General features: G+C 41.5%; 1 long non-coding RNA gene across 3 annotated transcripts in view; it reads right to left on the reverse strand.

Annotated features, from left to right (window-relative positions):
• Positions 1–9,633: 9,633 nt before the first annotated feature.
• Positions 9,634–22,049, reverse strand: part of LOC119854842 — a 67,960-nt gene continuing 55,544 nt past the window's right edge. For all 3 annotated transcript variants that reach the window (XR_005292647.2, XR_005292649.2, XR_005292648.2), the window contains exons 4-5: positions 14,901–15,001; positions 9,634–10,152 (exon numbers count right to left, since the gene is read on the reverse strand). This is a non-coding gene — a long non-coding RNA (uncharacterized LOC119854842). The remainder of the gene's footprint in view (positions 10,153–14,900; positions 15,002–22,049) is intronic.

A 22,049-nucleotide genomic window follows, 5' to 3' on the forward strand; every position in this document is an offset into this window, starting at 1 on the left:
TGGGGTGTGGCTCAGTTGGGACTGCTTCCCCAATCAGCGAGCCTTTAGCTTGCAGCCCCGGCCCTCTCCCAGGGCTGGCTTTAACCCTTTCCAAGCCGGAGCGGGGTGACTGCCCTACTACAAGCAGGTAGCTAGAAACTTCTGAAGAGCAGACATCTGTAATGCTGTTTCAGATGGGAGTGGAAAAAGCAGTAAGTCAGAGCTCAGTAGGACTTTGAGAATGGCAGTGGTCTTATGGGCTAGAGTCTGCCTGTTCCCTTATGAAAATACAACGAGATAAGGAGAGGGCAAGTCTTCCCCTGCCACCCTCCTCTTATGACCCATGTAGGGGCCAAGAATTGTCATCTCTGGGATGTCACCTGAGCACAGGGAGCAATACAAAGGGGAAGAACAGGAAGAGGCAGAAAGTAGGCAGGACCATGCCTCTCCACACCCCATTCATGCGTGTGCACACAGGCCAACAGAGCGGCTAGCCATGCAGTGGGGAGTAGGCTATGTGCCTTAAAGGTAAAATGTATGTGCTCCACCTGAGAGATGGAGAATGCTTTCAGTGCTCCTCTCAAGCCCTAACGTGGCATGCCTCAATAGCACAATTTCACCCTGAGATAACAAAGATAGAGAGGGCTGTTTTATTGGCCTTTAGTTAGGCTATAAAGCATTGGTTCTCAATCAGGTGTCCAGGGCCCACTGGGGCGGGGGTGCAAGCAGGTTTTTAGGGGGTCTGCCAAAATAAACCAGAGAACAGGGCTGGGGGTTAGACTCACTAGGGCCTGGGAATGAAGCTGAAGCCCAAACCACACCACCCTGGGCAGACACCGAAGCTCGAGCAACTTAGCTTTGCTGGCCCCCTGTGGCATGGGGCCCCAAACAATTGCCCTGCTTACTCCCCCCATGCCAGCCCTGGCCTTTAATACACTGGATATGCAGAAAAAGAGTTGTTGTGGAACAGGTGGGCCATGGAGTTTTTATAGCCTGTTAGGTGGGGCCTCGGGAAAGAAAAAGATTGAGAGCCCCAGCTATAAAGCATTGTGGGAGGTATGTAACAATGGGTCTCTTTAAGATCACTGTATTGTTACACTGCCGGAGGTGCTGGAGCTCTGAGCTTGAACTGCAGATTACTGGGGCTCTGCTTATAAAAAAAAAGTGTTAAAACTTGTAGAATCCTGTGGAATGAATCCAGATACAAGTGACTACCCAGACCCTTTTATGGAACCAGGGAAAGGACTTCCAGAAGTCCTTGGTGTCTCCATGGGTTCATGGAAGTCCTTCTGGAGTGCCTGGCTAGGGAGCTAATCACACTAGGAAGGAGGAAGCTGACCAATTTCTCAGATCTCCTGCTTACAGGTTAAGGGAGGCACCCCAAGTGTACATTATTTTTAATTTGTATAACTCCAAAAGTCAGTTGAGTGCTTTTGCAGATAAGCATTCTGATTCTCATCTGGCTTACAAGGGTTTTATACCAGGGTAACTCCATTCATTTCAATGGCATTTATTCTGGATTTACATCGACGTAAATGAGATCAGAATCAGGCTCCGGATCTCAGCCCTGAAGAGTTTACTAACAAATGCAAGCATCTTAGAAAATCCACCCTTGTTGGTGCAAATCTGTTGAAGCATGCATGTACGTACTTCAAGGCAGTCTCTAATAGGGCTAGATTGGGCCTTGGACTCGGACTACATACCCATGCAAGGGAGTGGGAATCCTCTTTAAACGTCTGCATTGGCACACTGACGTAAGTGGGTGCTCTTCACAGGCTAGTCCACGGATAGACAATAGGCAGATTGTGGGCCAAATGTGGACCACCAGATGCTTTTGAGCAGACCCTGAAATCTTTTTATTTACTTATTATTGTTGTTGGGTGGGGTTTTTTTTATTATTTTCTCTGGAGCCTGGACCTTCACTATACCTTGCCTAAGAAGTTTGGACCTTGACAAAAAAAAAAAAAGTAATTGACTACCCCTGAGCTAGTCCCTCCCAGGAGCAGGTGCTGGAGCCTTGGATCTGCCTTCCCCTATAGTGGCCTATGCACCTGTGCTGGCATGGTGAAGAAGTGTTGTACAGGCCAGCAGTAAATTACTACACCCCCTTTCCTGGAGCAAGGGGGAAGCAGAGAATGAATTGTTGTTTAGAGAAGGCATCTCTGAGGCACACTGCCTCTCACAACTCTCCTGCGGTGGTGCAGTTTACACACCTCCCTTGCTTAGACCTAAAGGTGTGATCTGGTCCAGTGTGAGAAAAAGTTCAAGCCCAACATCTCTGAGATGTGGCCCACACTGATAAAGTTTGGAGCCCCTGGTCTAAGCTGAGCAAAGGGTGCAAAGTAAACAAACATAAACAAGATGTTTAAAATGCAGTTTTAATCGTTTACATTGTTGTTAGGAGCAGAGTCCAGAATAGGGATTTTTTGCATATGAATTGAACATGTTCTAATCTATATCCATTGTTTGTTTGTTTTTCTTTCCAAGAACTAAATTACTTTTCTTCATAACTAGGACCATGTCTGCAGTGTGAAATTGACAATGCCCTAAAAAAATAAGGTTTCAAGTAACAAAATTGTTAAACTCGTGTTGAATGGGTCATGGCTTTTTTAAAAATGGTTGTTCCCATCCATGCTGGCCAGGATAGTTGTCACGAAACTGACACCATTACGGTTGTTGTTTTTTAAAGATGTCCTTTTACAATGCAAAACATTTCTGTGTTGACAGGACCTAAAAGAGATGTCCCCCACACAGCCCTCCCGCCCGGTCTGAGGTAAACCATGGAAGAGAGATGTAAAACATACCAGCAAGTAACCTTGGGCTGGATTTTCAAAGGTATTTAGGCCCCTAAAGATGCAGATAGCTGAGTCTGAAAATGCCACCCAACTCCTATTGAAATCAGTGGAAAATAGGTGTCAAGTGGGATTTTTCAGAAGCACCTAAGTACTTGTTTCCCATTGATTGCAATAGTGCTTAGCTTCTTTTGAAAATACTACTAGGTTCCTAAATACCCTTAAAAATCTGGCTCTTCCTGCTTAACCCTCTTTGCAGCTGCCTTTCACCATGTCCATATAAATGGGGCAGCATCCATTCAGTTTGTTGCTCCTCATACCAGGTATGTTCAGCAGCACACAAGCTGTTAAATATCCCTGAATATATTCACTTGGGTTGGATTTTATTTAGAAAACCCCACCAGCTTTCTAGAACTGGATTTCTGAAAATATTTTTTGTTTTTCTGTCCCGAATGAAGGGGAAAAGATTCCGTGCCTCACCAGGGCTTGGCTCAGTGCAAACAACAAATACATTTAGCAAGGCTCAGATTTTTCCTCTGAGCCTAGAGGGTTGGGTTTTATCACTGGGTTTGGAATCTGTCTCCAGCAGCTACCATACTCTTAATATTTATTCAAACAATGCCAATGTTTGCACACAACAGCCAAGCTAGCCAGTATTCCAATAAAAAAACAAACCTTTTACCTTTAATTACTTACCCTTTGGGTACTGTAGATCTAAATGGAAAGAGATACTTGCTGTACATACTCCTGTTCAGTCATTTGTCTGGAAAATACTGGCATTGACATACATTTTTTAAAAAAAGAACCGTTTTGGAACAATACAACTAGATTTATTAGTATATCAAAGGGTAACTCAGCTGTTTATCTGTCCACTTGTATGTATATATGAAGGAAAGAGCGTTTTGTAAGACACAGTTAGTATAGAACACTTGTATTATGGCTCAGTAATTATGAGGAGTGCCCTTCTGTGGGTTAGAAAAACCTGTAAGAAGGATCCTTCCGTTAAGCTAGCATACATCAAAAATAATTGACAATGTTTAGGCTTCATTGTAGAAAAGTCTGCACTGGCATTGCAACCGCCAGCCCACCACCCTTCTAAGAATTATTATTTGAAAAGGATGTCAGAGGATTATAGAAGATCCTTGTGTCTGCTCCAATTAGGATCAACACTTTTTGCTTCTTTCTCGCTGGGCTTTTGGCTTGTAATGATGAAAACATATTGACCCCTGCTGGAACTGTAAAGTATTGCAGACTTTCTGAAACCTGACCAAAAAGGAAAATCATTTAGCAGCCAAAAAATTATTGAAACTTTTTTGTGTCCAAAGATATGCTAGAATATGAACAAAAACTAATCTTTTTTTAATATACCTGAACAAATATAACTTTAATAAAACATTTACCATCTCAGACGTTTCCCTACAAAATGATTGTAGCCTTATTTTTTAATTGATAGAGGAACTGGATTCCAAATAATATTATTTGAGATGTAAATTAACTGAGGTAACTAGTCACATTGATAATGAGATATGGAGCTACGGATATCTGTCAGGTCATGGGTTTGAAACTTGCTACTGTGAGGCAGCTGTAAAATAAGATGAGGGTCTACATGTAGGCCATAGTAGACAGATGCTCACAACACCAAGGTTACCATCAGAACGGGCATCCATATGGGCAGGTTCAGTAGAGAAACCAATAACTGAAGGGGCATAGAGACTGATATGTACACTCATTCCTACAGGAAGCCATCTGGAACCAAGTTGGCGCATATTAATAACAAAATAATATTATGGGGAAATAAAGGGAGAGTGAAATAAAGCACTGGCTACTTTTGAGGCCATTTTCTGGTAGTGCTGCTTTTGTAACTGCAAGTAATTTCTTCTCCTCTGGTGTGGCATTGATTGCCCTGTCACATCTGCCCACAATAACCAAAAGCTATTATTTTCCATTGGAAAACTGGTGAGCAGAAATGACTATTTTTGCTGCTAGATAAGTGGGCACAGGCAGTTCGTCCCCTCTCGAAGTAATCCTAAAGGTTTCACATGATGCCACTGTAGTTATTCGTAGTGGCAATATGGTTGCCTTGCCTTTTCTATCAATGATGCAGGTATAATTTACACACACAAAAAGGTGTCTGGTGGCAAAAGTGCATGTGCTGTAAGGAAGTTCCAGGTCCACAGCCCTCTGCAACGGTTACTTTAGAGCAGTATCAAGACCTTTGTGTGTCATGATACGCTTTGTAAAACATTAAACTGTGGCAGCAAAACCCTTCCCAAAAGGGGGTCTCCTAGCAGCCTAGATGAGGCACTGCTTCAGTTGCAGTTACAGAGCCCCAAAATGCACAGCACAGAACAACTCTTATTTTTAAGTAAGAAGCACCTCCAGTTATAGTTAAAGGAAACAGCGCAGTCCAGCTAGCTCTTATCAGCATTGGTATTCACTTCTCACCAGCTGACTACATCTGAGGAATATTTTTCCCTAAAAAATTACTCACCAAATAATGAGCAGCAGCAACGGCTGCTGCAGCAATATAAATTCACAGAAAAGGTCCCCCCCCCTTTTTTAGATAAAATCTCAGAACGATGGAGGCCATGTCATTGACCTGGCTATTAAAATAGTATTTATGAGGTAATCGCTTATTTTTAACCGCTAGCTACATACAATTTATAATGGCAGGAGACTGATTAATTTTATAATTATCATATTTTTAAAAACTGTTTAACAAATCAAATTTTCATAGAATCGTAGGAGTTAAAGATACCTCAAGAGGTCATCTAGTCCAGTCCCCTGCACTCATGGCAGGACTAAGTATTTTGCAACCCACCCCCTCAAAAAAACATCAAAAAACTCTGAGGATGAGACTAAGTGTAAGGGTGATTCTTTGCTTTAATGCTGTTTCATCTCTCCTACATAGATCGGAACAGGGAACCTCCCTATTTCCTCACAGTCAGACCCCCCTTCCCAAACATCCAGTGCCCCTTTTACTGGGACTGGGAAGTGATGAGCTTACACAGAAGTATTCTCTGTCCCCTTGTCTATCCACGGAATAAAGCTTTTTGGTGACTGACTTTGCTGAAGCCCAGGGAGGAGGAGTGTGGGCAGGCCAGGAAAGTGACAGGTACAGGGTTACTAGGAAGAGTCAAGTAATAGTGATGGAGGATTTGATTGTTCAGAAATATAGACAGTCACATCTGTGATGATGGGGAGAACCACATGATAAATTGCCTGCTGGGTACAAAAGTTGCAGATCTCATGAGACATCTAGACAGACCTATGTGCAGTGCTGGGGAGGAGCTGGTGGTCATGGTACATGAAGATACCAGTGACATAGGGAAAGGTAGAAAAGAGGTCCTGGAGGTCACATGTAGGCTGCTAAGTAAGAGATTAAAGTCCAAGCCTACCATGATAGCTTCTCTGACATGCTTCCAGTTCCATGCACAGGGCCAAAAAGACAGACAGAACTGCAGGGTCTCAATGCATGGATGAGATGAGGGTGGTAGGAGGGTGGTTTTAGGTTTATTAGGAACTGGGAAAACTTTTGGGTAAGGAAAAGCCTATATTGGAAAGATGTTGGTAAACTACAGGTGGAAGCTGGTGAGGAAGAGTCAAACAGAAGAGTCTTATTTAAATATGACACATGAAGACAAGCAACTGAGTATTGACAAAATGTACAGATACTTATATACAAATGCTAGAAATCAAAATACTGAAATAGGTGAACTAAAGTGCCTGGCATTAAATGAGGATATTCATATAATAGGTATCCCAGAAACTTGGTGGAATGAGGATAATCAATGGGACACAGCAAAACCAGGGTACACAATATCTATATATAACAGACTAGGTTGCCCTGGTGGGGGATATGACATTGCAGGGTGCAATCCAGACTAGTGATGGGTTCTGTCACCACCTACACTGCAAACTGGAGTGCCTCACAATGCTTTGCTTCTGTATCTCCGAACCTGGGCTCCTCACAAACACCACACAGGTCATACCCTGAGTGTCTGTGGACAGCCACAGCCATGGTCCAGAGACTCTGACCCCTGCAGCCTGTCAGCAAACACCAGCCACACTCTGGCTTCTGGCAGTCTTGGTTACTACTTGCACACTCCCAGTCCTGGATTTCCCCCCCTCCAAAATATGTGTTGGACTCTCCTGGACAGTCCATATATATTAGGTCCATTCCCCTCTAAGGGGATCAATATACAACAGTCTGCTTCCTTAAATGGAGTTACCCAAACTGTTCACAGCACTGGATTAGTTTTAATAAAAGAATACAAGAAGTTTATTTAACTATAAAGAGAGAGATTTTACATGAGTATAAGTGTAAGCCATTTAAGTCAGGGATGGTTACAAGAGAAACGAAGATAAAATGCTTCCTAAACTTAACAAACTAGACTTGGTTCAAGAGATTTTTACTACAGGTTCCCAGTAACATTGTGGATCAAGTTCAGGTCCAAATCCATCCCTGAAGTCCACAGGCTGGTTCTTTTGTTTTCTTTGATCAGATGAATAAGGTGTTTTTGCTCCTTACTTTTATAGTTCAGTCACCCTTTGAAATGCATTTTCCTGAGGGGTACACCAAGATCATGTTCCTTCCTCCTGTGAGAACGGAGACATGGTGTCTCCTTGTGAAAGAAGTTCCATGCGGTTGTGTGCTAAAATGCAGATCAATCTGTTCCTGATCCTCTTTGCTGCCAAAGAATGACCACTTGACCGGTGATTGCCCATCAACTTTGATGACATTGGATAGAGGCATCAGTTTGTCTTTTGTTTTTGAGGAACAGATAGTCATAATTTCAGCCTCTGTTCATAATTCTTAATATGTATTTTGTACAAACCTTTCACCGTGATATTATTGACCAGGGAATAGTTAATTTTCAAATGATACTCACAAGGCATATTTTGTACAAAGATTGTGGGGTGTGAATACAGGGATATATTGGGTCACACCTGGATACGTGAGCAGGCGCAATTAGAGAAGGGAAATAGAGGGAAAATCAACAGATTTACCAGCAAAAGAGTATCAAGGGAAAAAACCTGGAAGGAAATAGAGTTGGTGAAAAAAGGAATTGATCAAAAAACAGTTAGATTAAAACAGATCCTGAAAATGGTAAATGAGAAGCCCACCCACAAAGGTCCTGAAGTACATGAACAGAGAGAATGACTGTTTGAACAACTATTGACAAAATACAGTACAAAGGTGCCTACTGGACAAGGGAGAGCCCACTAGGAGAAGAAACCCCGCTTGTGGATAAACTCAGTGAAAAGAGGTGCAGCCACAGGAACCTCCAATCTAAGGAGCTCTTCAAGGCAAAAGAAGCAAAGAACAGGACAGCAAGAGTGGAGCTGGACTTACAGCCAATAAATGGAAAAGCTGATTCTTCTAAGTGACACAATATAATGTTAAGGAAACTCTTTTCTTCTTGTTAATAACAAAGCATTTGGTGCAAACTGCACTGCATGTACAGGCTCCCAAAGGTAAAGGAGCTGGTAACCTTCAGTTTATTAGTTTAATTAGTAAGTTCTTTGTAATGTTGTGTATTATTTATGCTCCTGGTACTATTTTAGAGTTTTCTCTTATAACGTTCTCAACATTTAAGATGATCCCTTTTTCTCTCAGCCTCTTCTCACAGTTAGCACAGCCTAGTCAGGTCACCATATATGCCTTGATCCTATCTCTGCTAGCATGCGGAGCAAACACTCTACTATTTACACTAATCTCCTGACTGGCATCTGTCCCTGACCCACCTATGTCACACAAGAAGCTGTGAGGTCTCTGAGGTGGCCTGTTGCTCCTTTCTGAAGTGGTTATGGGAGGTGTTCTACTTGTGGGTTAACTAGCTCAGTTGGTTAGTGTGTGGTGCTATTATTACCATCGTTGTGGGTTTGAACCTCTTGATGGACACAGATGTTAGGAGGTAACATTTGTTCTTTTGCCTCACTGCTCTGAGCAGAGGCCAAAAAATAGGGAAGGAGGCAGGCTGGATGCCTCACCTGGAGCTGGCGAGAGGACTCACCCCAGTCTTCTCGCCAGACAGTTAAAAGAACTGGGGATGTTTAGTCTTGAGAAAAGAAGAGGGAGGGGGAACCTGGTAACAGTTTTCAGATTTGTTCAGGACTGCTATAAAGAGGCCAGTGATCAATTGTTCTCCGTGTCTGCACACAGTAAGACAAGAAGTAATAGGGTTAATGTGCAGGAAGGGAGAGTTGGTTAGATATTAGGGAAACCTTTCTAATTATAAGGATACTTAAACACTGGAATAGGTTTCCAATGGAAGTTGTGAAATCCTTCTCATTGGAGGTATTTAAGAACAGGTTAGACAAACACCTGTCAAGGATGGTCAGGGTTTACTTGGTCCTGCCTCGGCTTCGGGGCTGGATTAGATTACCTCTTGAGGTCCCTTCCAGCCCTACATTTCTATGACTATGACTCTAGAAACAGTTATTTCTGAAATATGGTGGGATGACACACTGACCAATGGAATCCTATCATAATCTATACAGGACAGACAGATGAAGTCACAGAGCTTGGGGGGAGGAGGGATTACATCTGAAACTAGAGACATATAGCACTCCAAATTCTGAGACAGAACAGTAGCATTATGTCAACAGGCAAGAGGACTGGGTGCTCCTTCTGAGCAGACTGTCATCCTACAGTAGCGTTGGTACACCCGGACATCCTCCCAGTTTCTAGAGATGGTTTCTCAGCAGGGAGATATGCTGAGGGGAGAGCAGACAGCAGCATACTGATCAATATGCTGAGAATTTCTCTTATTACAGTAATCCATATTCATGATATCCCCACATGTTAAGGAGGTGCAAACACAAAGTTTGAATTAGTTAACTTTATTTTTGATCCTAACACATTTACACAACATTTGCAGTAGAGATCACAAGAGAACATGCAAAGGAAGAAGCAATTATAAAACTAGTTTTCATACATTTAATTAAACATTACATTAACAGAAGGTCAAAATGTGAAACCCATGCTAACAAAAGTGTTACTCAGGGAGGTTCCAATTGAGCTATTGTAATTACTTGATAAAATGGCTAATTTAGTTTAATTCTGAATAACTTGGAAGCAGACCCATCTCCAGAATAACCTCCTTCCTACATGCTCTGTTCTCTTTCACACACCTCAAAGCTATGGATGCATGTTTGAATTCTTAGTTCCAAACCAAAATGGCTCCTAAATCTATTCAGATGTTTCCAAGTTTAGACTTATACATCTCTAGAAGGAAAGATTAGTCAAATTTTTTATTAGTAGGTTGATTTTACAATGAGACGGAGTCAGGCAGGTGATTCTGAAGGAGAAGCGCAGTGATGCTTACACCTCATTCGTCATTGCTCAGGAGCTTAAAACAACAGAATGCTGTGAATACTGAAACAGAAAATGGAAGCATTAACATGTTTGTCAAACAATACTCCTTGCACATCAATATGGACTTCATACACATAAATCATGCCATATATATCAAGAGAGAACAATTGTCTGTGCGCTGACATTGGATATCTATTACGACAAGCCCATTCTCCTTCTTCAATTATTTACACAATTCCACTCTGTTAGCTATGCGACACAAACAGGCCACTGAGACAGAGAAGTAAACCTTTTCCAGAGAATAAAGATCATTTCTCCTAAAACTTTATGTAGGCTGTATTGCCAAAATTTCAGACTTAAGTGCCTAATTCTAGGCACCTAAATTCAGTATTTAGGCTCCTAAATAAGTTGCCTGATTTTCAGTTACCAAATGACAGCTTACAAAGCATATTTTGTACAAAGATTACAAGGGTGTGCAGGGTGTGAATACAGGGGTGCATTCAGTCACAGAAGAATGGCACTATAGGCAAAAGAAAGCAATTTCATCAAAGCTGGATCATTTCACAGAGATGTATCTGTTTCAATAAAAGTTTTTCCAGGAATGCAAGAGAGGGACTTGCTCATGCTCAATAGGCTGCAGGTTAGGGTACAGGCCCAGGAGGTGGGAAAGCCAGATTCAAGCCCGTGGTCTGCCTGATTCATAGCTGAGTTTTATTCCATCCCAGATCACTCCAAATCCTACAGAGCACACACTTGACCCTGGGTCTCGCACATCCCATGCAAGTACTGTAACCACCCAGCAACAGCATGACTCACACACACCATGAAAATGAATGTTCTGTAGGGGTTTGTGTTCATTCCAATTTGGAACAAAAACAAATTGTGAAACCTCAAAAGTTGCTAAGGAATGGAATTGTCCTCCAGTCAGCTCTGTTAGCGAGCTCACGCACAGCACTGATATGTTAGAGAGGAAGCTTCAGCCACTACTCTGCCCTCTCACCTGCAGTAAAAATAATACTTAGCACCTATGTAGCACTTGACATTGATAATATCCATTCAGTGCTTTTACATAAGTACTTCACACAGAGTTAAGGACTATTAGTTCCATTTTACAAATGGGAAAAATGAAGGCAGAAAGTGGTGAAGTGAGGTATGCAAGGTCACACAGGAAATTTTTTGCATGTACATGTTGCAAAATAGTTTGCTTAAAAACTAATCAAATCAGGAATTCTATTTTATTTTATGACTTATTATAGCCTAGTATCTTTTTTATTGGTCATCTTTATACAGTCAATCCAGGCATCCTATGTATCAATAAGAAATTCACAAACATTGAGCCATGCCCTGACACCTAGTGAACATCTGACATGTCACATACTGGATTATGCTTTTAAATTAAAAGGAAAGAGAATCCACTAGTCTCTGGCTCTTTAAATAAACTATTTAGATTGCTAGCCTTCACACACTCTGTTTTTTAATGTTGTTTTCCGTGTCAAAGTGAAGGCTATTTGAGCATTTGCTGATATTTTTTAAAGAAATCAATCCTTTAGACTACCATCTATTCAGATCCATTTCTACTTAACCTATGAATTTTATGTTATTTCTGGATTTCATGTCTATATATTTAAGAGAGGGAATGGGGGTCTAGTTTGTGTGTTATGTTGTTAGCAAGGTAGTTGGGAGATGGGAGTGCTAGCTTCCATTCTCAAGTCTGCTACTGAATCCATTTTGTGATCAGGGGCAAGTCATTTAACCTTTCTGTGCCTCCATTTACGAATGAGTATAATAATATTTAACTGAGTGTTGTAAAGCTGTAATAATTGAAGTGCTCTAAGATCTTTGAATGAAAGCCTCTCTATGGGCCTGAGCCAAAGCCCATTCAAGTCAATGGGATCTTTCTATTGATTTCCAGATCAGGCCCTACGTACAAAGTGTTATTCTATTATTAATGAAAGCAAATTATTTCATTGTTGGGGAGTCTACTCCAGCAAAAAAAAAACAAAAACAACAATAGAATAACTCATTCTATCCATTCCATTGCTGAAATGTGTTTGTGCAGGCAGGAGATCTAGCAAGATTATTTCACATAGCTTTGGTGACAGGCGACCAGAGAAAATGTTGAATCCCTGGAAGAGGAAAACTTAGCAATGCAGCTGTACAAGTCGTAGGGAGAACTGCACATTGACTCATTATTTATTAACAAATAAACAGCCTTGAGCAGGATGTAATGGTCTGGGATGGATTGATGTCTCACTAAGGAGTGGAAAACCTGCAAGACTAGAGTATTATGACTGTCTTTAACTACACAATACAATTGGGCAATTTATTACAGCTATTAAGTCACAGCAGTTCTCTAATTCCATGTGCACCATTCTGAAGTTGCATAGGTCTGTGAAAGGTTTACATGGTCAATAATCAATTTGGAAGATTTTTCTTAAACATTCCTGCTCATTTCATTTTTAAAGAAACATTTAAACTGGGCAAAGTGGCTTTGAGAAACAAGCACAAAAACTGTTTATTGAAGAAAACAGACTTGACAATGCCAACTGTTCAAAGCTCAAGTCAGGGGCCCCCAAAATAATGAGATTGACTTAAAAATAATGATAGTCTAAAAAATAATGTATTGTGTTTAAATCAGTGGGAGTTAGGCACCTAAATTCTTTTCAGGATCTGGGCCAAACAGAGCTATATAAGAGCTAAGTATTATTATATATCTTATTCAGTAGCCCCCTGACTTAAGAGATCACCCTAAATGTCTCAGACATACTGAATATGATTCTGCTCCACTTATAATAGCGGATCACTGGTCCCTTGAGTAGTCACTTAAGAAAAGTTTCACTGTAACTGGTTTTATAGGCATATTTGTGAGCACTACAGATAAGGAAGTTTTAGATTTTGCCACACCTCATCAGTTGTGGCTTGTTTTTGGGAAATCAGGTTTGAATTTGATGCAGGCTCCAGTTCACAGTTCAGGGGAAAGACTGGTTCAGATAAAAGATTCTGGCTTTGGACTTTTCTCTGCTGAGAGTCCATTTCTTCTGAAAAAAACGTTGAACAATCATTCCCCTGAAGATGATTGAACCACTTCAAGACAGACTCTCAGCTGGTGTATGGTGCATGCATATTGTCAGGAAATTTGGTAGGGCCCTCTTCTGGCACTCTTATGCCAAGAGGGGCTTTACTCGATGAGGAGTCCCGCTGATGTCCAGATGCTGCACCAACTCCAGAGTAGCCCTGTAAGGCACTGTGACTCAGAGACTCAACTGTGAGTCAGAATTCCTCCCCTTCTTCCTCCTTGCTTCTGGGGGAGTTGGGATTAATTATTTAGGCCCAGATCCACAGAGGTATTTAAGCTCCTAACTTCCACTGAAATCAATGGGAGTTAGGTGCCTAAATACCTTTGAGGGTCTGGAAGTTACTGCTGATCTATGAGAGCTACAACTTATTACCCCCAAACCCAGTGCTGTGTCAGGTCCCTGGCCAATCAGTAGGGATGTGGGTAGGAGCCAATGCTCCATATATTCCCTGTTCATTTGATCTGGGGCAGAAACAAGCAGGTGAATAGGTTTTGGTATCCTGAGTATCGCTGTAAGGGGTGGAGGGGAGTTCTTATTCCCTGCAGTCATGAGTCTGAGTCAAAATCTAGCCCACTCTTTGGGCCAGACAGAGCCCAATGCCATTGCTCAATAACAACAGTCATCGCAAGGCCACAGATTGCTGTCTAATTCCAATGTGTCTGGTTTTGGTGGGATTGACTCTGACTTTCAGTTTTTATTTCATCAGCTGGTATTTCTCTGCATCTCCTCCTCATTTATGATGGTTGGTTATCTAAGTCTTCAGACTGTCTTTTAAACCCATCCTTTCCAGAAAGGCTTCCTTTAATTCCATCTTTAAAATGATGGGCCAAACTGAACTATGCTGGTGTAAATCAGGACAGAATTTGGCCCTGTGTCTCAGATTCCTCATTCTAGCCAGCCATTTGTTCTGGAAACCCTCCTTGCAAGTCCCAGCCCAGACTACTTCCCCTGGTATTTGCCCAGGACTCAATCAAAGGGCAGGAATCATCAGGGACAGAATTTTTACCTGTGCCAGTTCTGGAGTACACTTTGCCAGAGTCAAATATATGTATGTCCTCATACATGATAAAACTGCAATTAAATATGTTGCTGCCATTCAACAGCCACCTACTTTTCCTGTGTGTTAGAGCCAGCTCTGGTTTTTAAACAGTTCCCAGTAGTTACCATTGATCATATACTAGTCAGCAATTCCATTCATTGCTAGCTCAATTTTGATAAGTGGTGCTTGGATCAGTCAGTGGCTGCTACTTAAAACAAATTGTAATGACCTCCTGTTGGCTCTGATTGTCTTGACCTGCTGGATTCCTGTGGGCAGGTCACTGCCACTAGAAAATATTCCTTTTAAAAAAAATAAATTAAATCTGTGTTGGAGGATTCCACCATGGGCATCCCCAGCATTCCTAGGGGCTAAAGTCAGCTGTGGAGCAAGGAGGCAAAGCTCTTACCAAAACGTTTGAGGCAAAGGGAGTTTAAAAAGTAGAAAAGGGCAAAGGTAGAAGTTTATAAACAAAAACAGGTAAAGGCAGAGGCTGCCGGAGGGGGGGAGGAGGGGATGTGGAAGTTAGCAATGTTTAACGAATAAAATAGAAGAGGGAAGAAGTATGTAAATAGATGGGAATGAAACTGGATTCTGGCCTCTCCAACCATGTCATGTCCTGCAGTGCCCAGTGGCCCAGGCAGGATAGGGGGCAGACAAGAGCAGTCATCATGTGTGTGCAGGTGGTCAGGTACCTGGCAAGTCACTCTGCATCAGAGGCAGTCCAGGGTTCTGGTCAAAGTTCTCGCAGGGGTCACTAGCCAGAAGATCCAATTCAATGGACTGGGTCAGTGCACTGAGGAAGTAAGGTCAGACAAGACAGCAAGGTAGGGTCAGGCAAAGCAGCAAAGTATGGCAATCAAGGGAGCAGCCAACAGGCAATGGACTTTTGCTCAGATAGCTTCCTTTTCCTTTTGGGTTCTTTATATAGTCCAATACCCAGTGAGAGTGCTGCAATCAGGCACCTGGGGTGTGGTTGCTATGGACTTGTAGGCCTTTAGCACTAGGGCTATTTGTCGGAGGTGCTAATTCAATGCATTGCTGTGGTGCAATGGTTATATCTTATTAAAGTCATATATTGAAGCACAGGTAACATACCACAAAAATGAGAAAAATAATCAATGCGTTCTACACCAGTACAGGACAAAAACTTCCACACAACTAAGTTTGATCCAATTATATAAATCAAATTCTGCCATAATGCTAAATAGTGAAAACAAACATGGAATTACAATATGTAATGAAACAAATATCGTATTTCCCTATGTCCTCTCATTTTGTGTTTTTTTAACAAGTGACATATACAATTCATTCAATCTCAGGAGGATGTGAAAATATAGTTTTCCTAAATTCTGACCTCCCAAAAATATTTTTGCTTACCTGCACACTCTGTAGTCCATATCTGCTCTGGGTTATGCCCTTGCAACGTCACTAAAGTCAGTGGGGCTGTACAGTACATCCAAAGACAGAATTTGGCCCCATTTTTGTATGCATAAAGTTTGCAACAAGGAACAAGTTATACAGCAAGAGAGAGAACCCATAATAAGGCAGAGAGGAGTAGACAGTTTCTTTCTCTTGCTGATGGCTACAACACTCTGACAGTGGAGTGGAGTAGCACTAGGGTCTACAAAAAAGTCTTGGTTATGATAAGTGGTTATTTGTTTAGTAGTAGCAGTAGCTGTAGCAATGTGCTGCCAGGTAATAAATCCAAAATCAGATCAAATAGTTTCTCTCTCTGGGTTCAGACAACAATTTTTTAGGGTCAGACTGCCCTTGTTCCAGTCTGGAGATTGGGTGAGGGGAGGTGTGTCCATTGGTGTATGTGTATGTGGAGCTCGTGGAGGAGGTCTGCCTATGCAGGATGGAGCATAATGTGCTCCCCCAGCAAACTGAGGCCAGACACAAACACAGCCAGACAGAGTGGGGCTCAACTCAAACTGGGTGGGGCCTTGGAGAGCTGTAGCACATATACTAGCCAATGGTCCTCTCCCTGAAGCACTATTGTCTGTATTCTACATAGGTCCTGTGTGGTTGGACTGGGGATGGAAGGGGCTCTGTACACCCTCATAGGAATATAAGAATGGTCATGCTGGGTTGGACCAATGGTCCATCTAGCCCAGTATCCTGTCTTCCGACGGTGGCCAATGCTAGGTCCTTCAGAGGGAATGAACAGAACAGGGTAATTATTGCGTGATCCATCTCCTGTCGTTTAGTCCCAGCTTCTGGCAGGCAGAGGTTTATGGACATCCAGAGCATGGGGTTTCATCCCTGAACATCTCAGCTAATAGCCATTGATGGACCTATCCTCCATGGATTTATCTAATTCTTTTTTGCACACAGTTATAATTTTGGACTTCACAACACACTTTGGCAATGAGTTCCACAGGTTGCCTGTGTGTTGTGTGACTCCCTACATTTGTTTTACACCTTCTGCCTATTAATTTCATTGGCCTACCCCTGATTCTTGTGTTATGTAAAGAGATAAATGACACTTCTCTCTTCACTTTCTCCACACCACTCATGATTTTATAGCCCTCTATCACATCCCCCCCTTAGTTATCTCTTTTCTCAGCGGAACAGTCCCAGTCTTTTCAATCTCTCCTCCTATGGAAGCTGTTCCTTTCCCCTAATCATTTTTGTTGCTCTTCTCTGTACCAGTTCCAACTCTAATACATCTTTTTTGAGATGGGGTGACCAGAATTGCACACTGTATTCAAGGCATGAACGCACCACGGATTTATATATGGGGCTTTGTGATATTTTCTGTCTTATTATTTATCCCTTTTAATGGTTCTTTTCCTCTTTTCTGCCTTCCCTTCAGTCAGTGGTTCTCAATGCTGGTCCACCGCTTGTTCAGGGAAAGCCCCTGGCAGGCCGGGCCGGTTTGTTTACCTGCCGTGTACGCAGGTTCAGCCGATCGGGGCTCCCACTGGCCGCGGTTTGCCGCTCCAGGCCAATGGGGGCTGGAGAAAGCGGCATGGGCCGAGGGATGTGCTGGCCGCCCTTCCCGCAGCCCCCATTGGCCTGGACCGGCAAATCGCGGAGAGTGGGAGCCGCATTTGGCCGAACCTGCGGACACAGCAGGTAAACAAACTGGCCCGGCATGCCAGGGGCTTTCCCTGAACAAGCAGTGGACCAGAGCTGAGAACCCCTGCCTTCAGTGAACCCAAAGAGGATAAGCAACTTTCACACTTACCAAGGAGAACTCCCTCTTCCATTTCCTCCTGTCCCTACAGATTGTTAACAAATTTGTTTCTTTAAATATTTGAAGTGGGAGAAGCACATTCCCTCCCCGAAATGTGAGATCTGGTTGCTCTTGCTTGTATATCATACTCTTACCACATAAGTGCTGGTTTTATGACTGCTTGGAGATTTTTGGGAATGGAAGTTTATTATTAAAAACACAGGCATGACAGTGTGTTTCTTTAGGTTTCCTTTTTTCTTCCTTTGGTTCTATTTTTAAAGTTTGGGAATGGATTCAAGCAGGATGACAAAATCAGTTGCTTTTAGCTATTTTTATAAGATGAAGTAAGTGTTCTTTTATTTGAATTACCTACTGTTTTATTTTTGTATTTGTTGTAGGTTTTTTTTACTTTGGTAGCAGCAGTTAAGATGATACAAGCACTGTGGCCAACAATTAGCATGTTAGCTATGAGATGAAACCAGAAGCAGTGGTGTAATTTTGGATTCTGCATATAAAAAAAGCAGAACTGTTCCCAGTTTTGGTTGGCACAGAGTTTGCAAATAATTGCATGTTTACAATACACAGTGGTCTAGTCAGCTGAACAGAGACCTGAGAGCCAGCAATTCTTGAATTTTAAGTCCAGTGACTTGCTGTGTGGTTATGGGTGGATCACTTAAGCACCCTGTCTTAGGTCTCTGGATCTGTTAAATGGGGCTGATAATATCTAAATACACACAGGGTATTGTGAAGATTGGTTAATGTTTATGTAGCACTTAGATCATGTAAAGTGCTATATAAGGACTAAGTATGATGATGATACCTTTCCAATGTATCATAGACACACCAGGCCTGGTTCTGTTTTTCTTTGGCACCCAGAACTCCCACTAACTTTCGTGTGAGTTTCAGGCAGAGGGAAAATAATGTTTTGCTGCTTCTGTGCCAGCAATGTAATACCTGAAAGTCTTGCGATATTTCTTTATATACCTCTACCAACCCCAAACCTCCCCAGATCTCCTTATTCACTTCTTACTAAAGCAAAACTATCAGTGACTTTGGAAGTTCTGAACTGGGCCCATAGCTCAGCTATTCAATCAGATTTGCTTCCAGCTAAAGGGGTCCATCATTTTTAATGTGTTGTAATCTACAACCTTTATGCACATTTGCAGATAATGATTGCCTTTTTAAGCAAATACAATTTTGTAGGTTAGTAGTCCATAATTTGGATTAATGACTCCATTGAACAACTGCAGACTAACGTGTTGTTTAGATTAACATAGTGTTCAAAACACAGTTTGAGTTTCTTTTAAATATTTTAAAGTTGCTATCAATCCGTCTGTTTTAGCTATTTCTAGAGTGCCCATCTCCAGAGTATCAAAGCACTGGATAATTTACTTCTTCCTACTGATAACAGAATGTGTCAGAAGACTAAACAAAAGGCATTAGGCCAGCTTGAGCTCTGGTGAAGCTTGATGAAACTCCTCGGAAGTCAATGGAGTTCATGGGCTTGCAACAGGGTGGAATTTGGTCTATTGCCAGATCTATTGCCAACTTGATAAGGTCATTAGTGATATCTTTAGAATGGACTAGCCTTTTGGTCTGCTTGACAACCTATCAATGAAAACTAAAACAATTGCATTCTAAACCTGTGCAGGAGAGTCAAAATGTGAGATGAAGTTTGATATCAGCTCCTTTTATCACTCTAGACCGGAAACTTCTTTATTCTTTTCACCAGCTGATTTGTATCTGCTTGCCATTACTTTATTTGTAAGAGTTTACTGAGAAAAATGGCCAAGAGAAAGATCCTATAACAGAAGCCCATATACTAGTCTCTAAACACACACTAACCATCTTCCTAAGGATGGGAAAGCAGAACAACAACAAACTATTAGTTTTTAAAACTATGTTATAACTATTTCAAAGACACCATTTTTATAATTATTTGGAGCATAAATTTAAAAAAGAGGAAACTGTTTAAAGTCAGCTATACAAAGGTAAGATTCAGTTCAGATAAGTGTAAATGTGACTAGAGACTATTCTTTGGTTTTCTATCTATTGAATCTAAAAAAATATTTTAATTGATTCTTGAAGAACTTTTTGAAGTTCAATAAATGCTTCAGAAATCAGTTGGGAGTCCACAAATGTTAATAGTATTTATCTAACTTCAATAAAAATGGTCTCATTAACACGCCAGCTGCTAAAATGTGTGATACCAACAGCAGCCTTCTGCCAGCCTGCAGGGAAGCATTCCTACTCACTACCCAGTTTTGTTTTAAAAGAAGTTCTTTAAAAATATATATCTATTAACAGGGGCTCATGGCAAAATCAATCAGACCTGCAAAATTCTACTTAACCAGGGTGGGTATGTTTTTGTTTCATTTTTGAAAGGTAACTAAAATCTCATCCACATTTTCATCATCATCAATCAGCATGGAAAAGCACAGGTCAGAGGACTTTGTCATTATAAGTTTGGGAGACTAAAACAAATAAAGATTTTGCTTAACTCTTGAATTGTCAAGTCTTAATCAGCACCCACAGCTCCCACTGATTTCTGTGGGAGTTGCAGATGCTCAGCACTTCTGAAAATCAGGCTTCTGTCTAAATTTTGATTTAGATGCTTAACTTTAGGCATCAAAGTTTGAGAGTCAGATCTTCAGCTGGTATAAACCAACAAACCTCCACTGACTTCAAAAGAACTGTGCTAATTTACAGCACCTGAGGATCTGGCCCTGAAAAGGTTGGCTGAGTGCATCCGATGAAGTGAGCTGTAGCTCACGAAACCTTATGCTCAAATAAATTTGTTAGTCTCTAAGGTGCCACAAGTCCTCCTTTTCTTTTTATAATACCAATGCATCTCAAAGGGATGTCATGGGTCCTATTAATTAATATCTGCAATGTATTCTGAGATCCTCGATTAAAGAAATTATATACTGTGACTTTTAGGGGAAAGGCCTATTCCTATTCTTGTGTTGTACAATACCTAGCCCATTGTGGGTGCTTCCAGAAACAGAGAATCATTAATATACACCAGACTCAATGTACAGCTTTTCTCTGCTATTTCCACAGTCTTAAGCAAAACCCACGTCTTGTGTGGCACAATGGACCTACATTATGTGGCAGGGATCCCATGAAAAGTAATGGTGTGTCATACTTGTTTATTTAATAGTAATAATTCTGAAGTAGCAGATTCATTTTGAGTAACCATGTTCATTTTGAGTATTAACTTAAGTACTTCCATTGAAAACTATAGGACTATTTTCAGAATAAGGACTATAAACTATAGGACTATTTTCAGAACTATAGGACTATTTTCAGAATAAGGTACCAGGTAAACAAAGGTGATTCGATCTGGCTCATAATAATAATAAGTGGTAACACAACCTATTTTTGTTATCTCTAGTGGAAGGCTGTGTTGAAAATGGCACCTCCCTTTTGTATATAACCTCAGTTCAGAGAAGTTGGGGTGCTCTTAGACAGGCCTCTGTCCCTCACTAGTCATTCTGGATCTCTCTCCTCCTTGCTGCTTACATTTGTGATCATGTGTTCAGCTGGCAGTATACCTACTTACAAGCTGTTCAGTCAGTGAGGCGTAGCTGTATGTGCCAAGCAATGATAGTTGTACATGAGCAGTCTATATAATGATGCATGCCAGCCTTTCTGCAAATCCCATATGCCCTCTTTGCTGCAGAGTGGTGGCACCATAGAACTAGCACAAATGTCCCATGACACAGGTTCTGACTCAGAAGAGAAGTCAGCAGCCACAAAGGCACATCATTTGTTACTACTGTACAGTGCAGTGGTATTTCACAAGCAATAATCAGACCATGTAGGAGCCAGCATCTGGAGCTGCTGAGACTTGGCAAGTGTTTGTTCCATTTGAGTAACACTTCAGTTGTATAGGGAATCATGGATGGACTTAAGTTCACTAAACACTTAATAGCTGGCTTCCTGTATCCCGTTCAGTTCTGGAAAGAAGTAGAGCAACTGTGCTGGGTGCGACCATAAGGAACCAAGCCAGATCTTAGTAATGGGAGTTGGCAGAACTGTGATACACACAAACAAAATGTAATCAAGGTAATTAGCTTCCAGGGGTAGTGATGCTCAGCCTCTTTAAACTGGCCTTTCTGTCTTGTGCTTAGTTCAGGAAGTCCATTGTACTGTTCATCACTGATATGGAATCACTTTGATTGATAGACAAGAAGAGTTTATAACATCCTGCTCTGCATTCACTCTTAGGTCCCTAAAGGTGAGAGTCTGAGGTCCAGATCCTGGGCCTGCTCCAGATGCTTTGGAACTCCCTGAAACGAACCTTTGAAATGTTTGAGGTCTACATATCCTTGCTCTAGGATCTTGACCTCAGATCAGCTGAACCTGCAGGTGTCATGCAGAGAGGCTGTAGACAAGCCTCAGATTTTTGTTAATTTAGTCTAGACCAAGAAGAACCAGGGAAGTTTGAGGGAGAACACCCTCACGACCTCTCCGCACTAGACAGCTGAACCATTTCAAGGTTAAACATCATAGCTGAGTGTTTATGTGCTCCTGAAACAGTTTACTGTGTCTATACTATCCAGCCTAGTTTATTCACTGTCTCATTTTCAGATCTCACACAGTAAGATTTAAAATGTAATATTCTGAAGTGTGGTTTTTTTGTGACTTGTATTAC

This window comes from Dermochelys coriacea, chromosome 4 (genome assembly GCF_009764565.3).
Source record: "Dermochelys coriacea isolate rDerCor1 chromosome 4, rDerCor1.pri.v4, whole genome shotgun sequence".
In the NCBI taxonomy this organism is placed as follows: Eukaryota; Metazoa; Chordata; order Testudines; family Dermochelyidae; genus Dermochelys; species Dermochelys coriacea.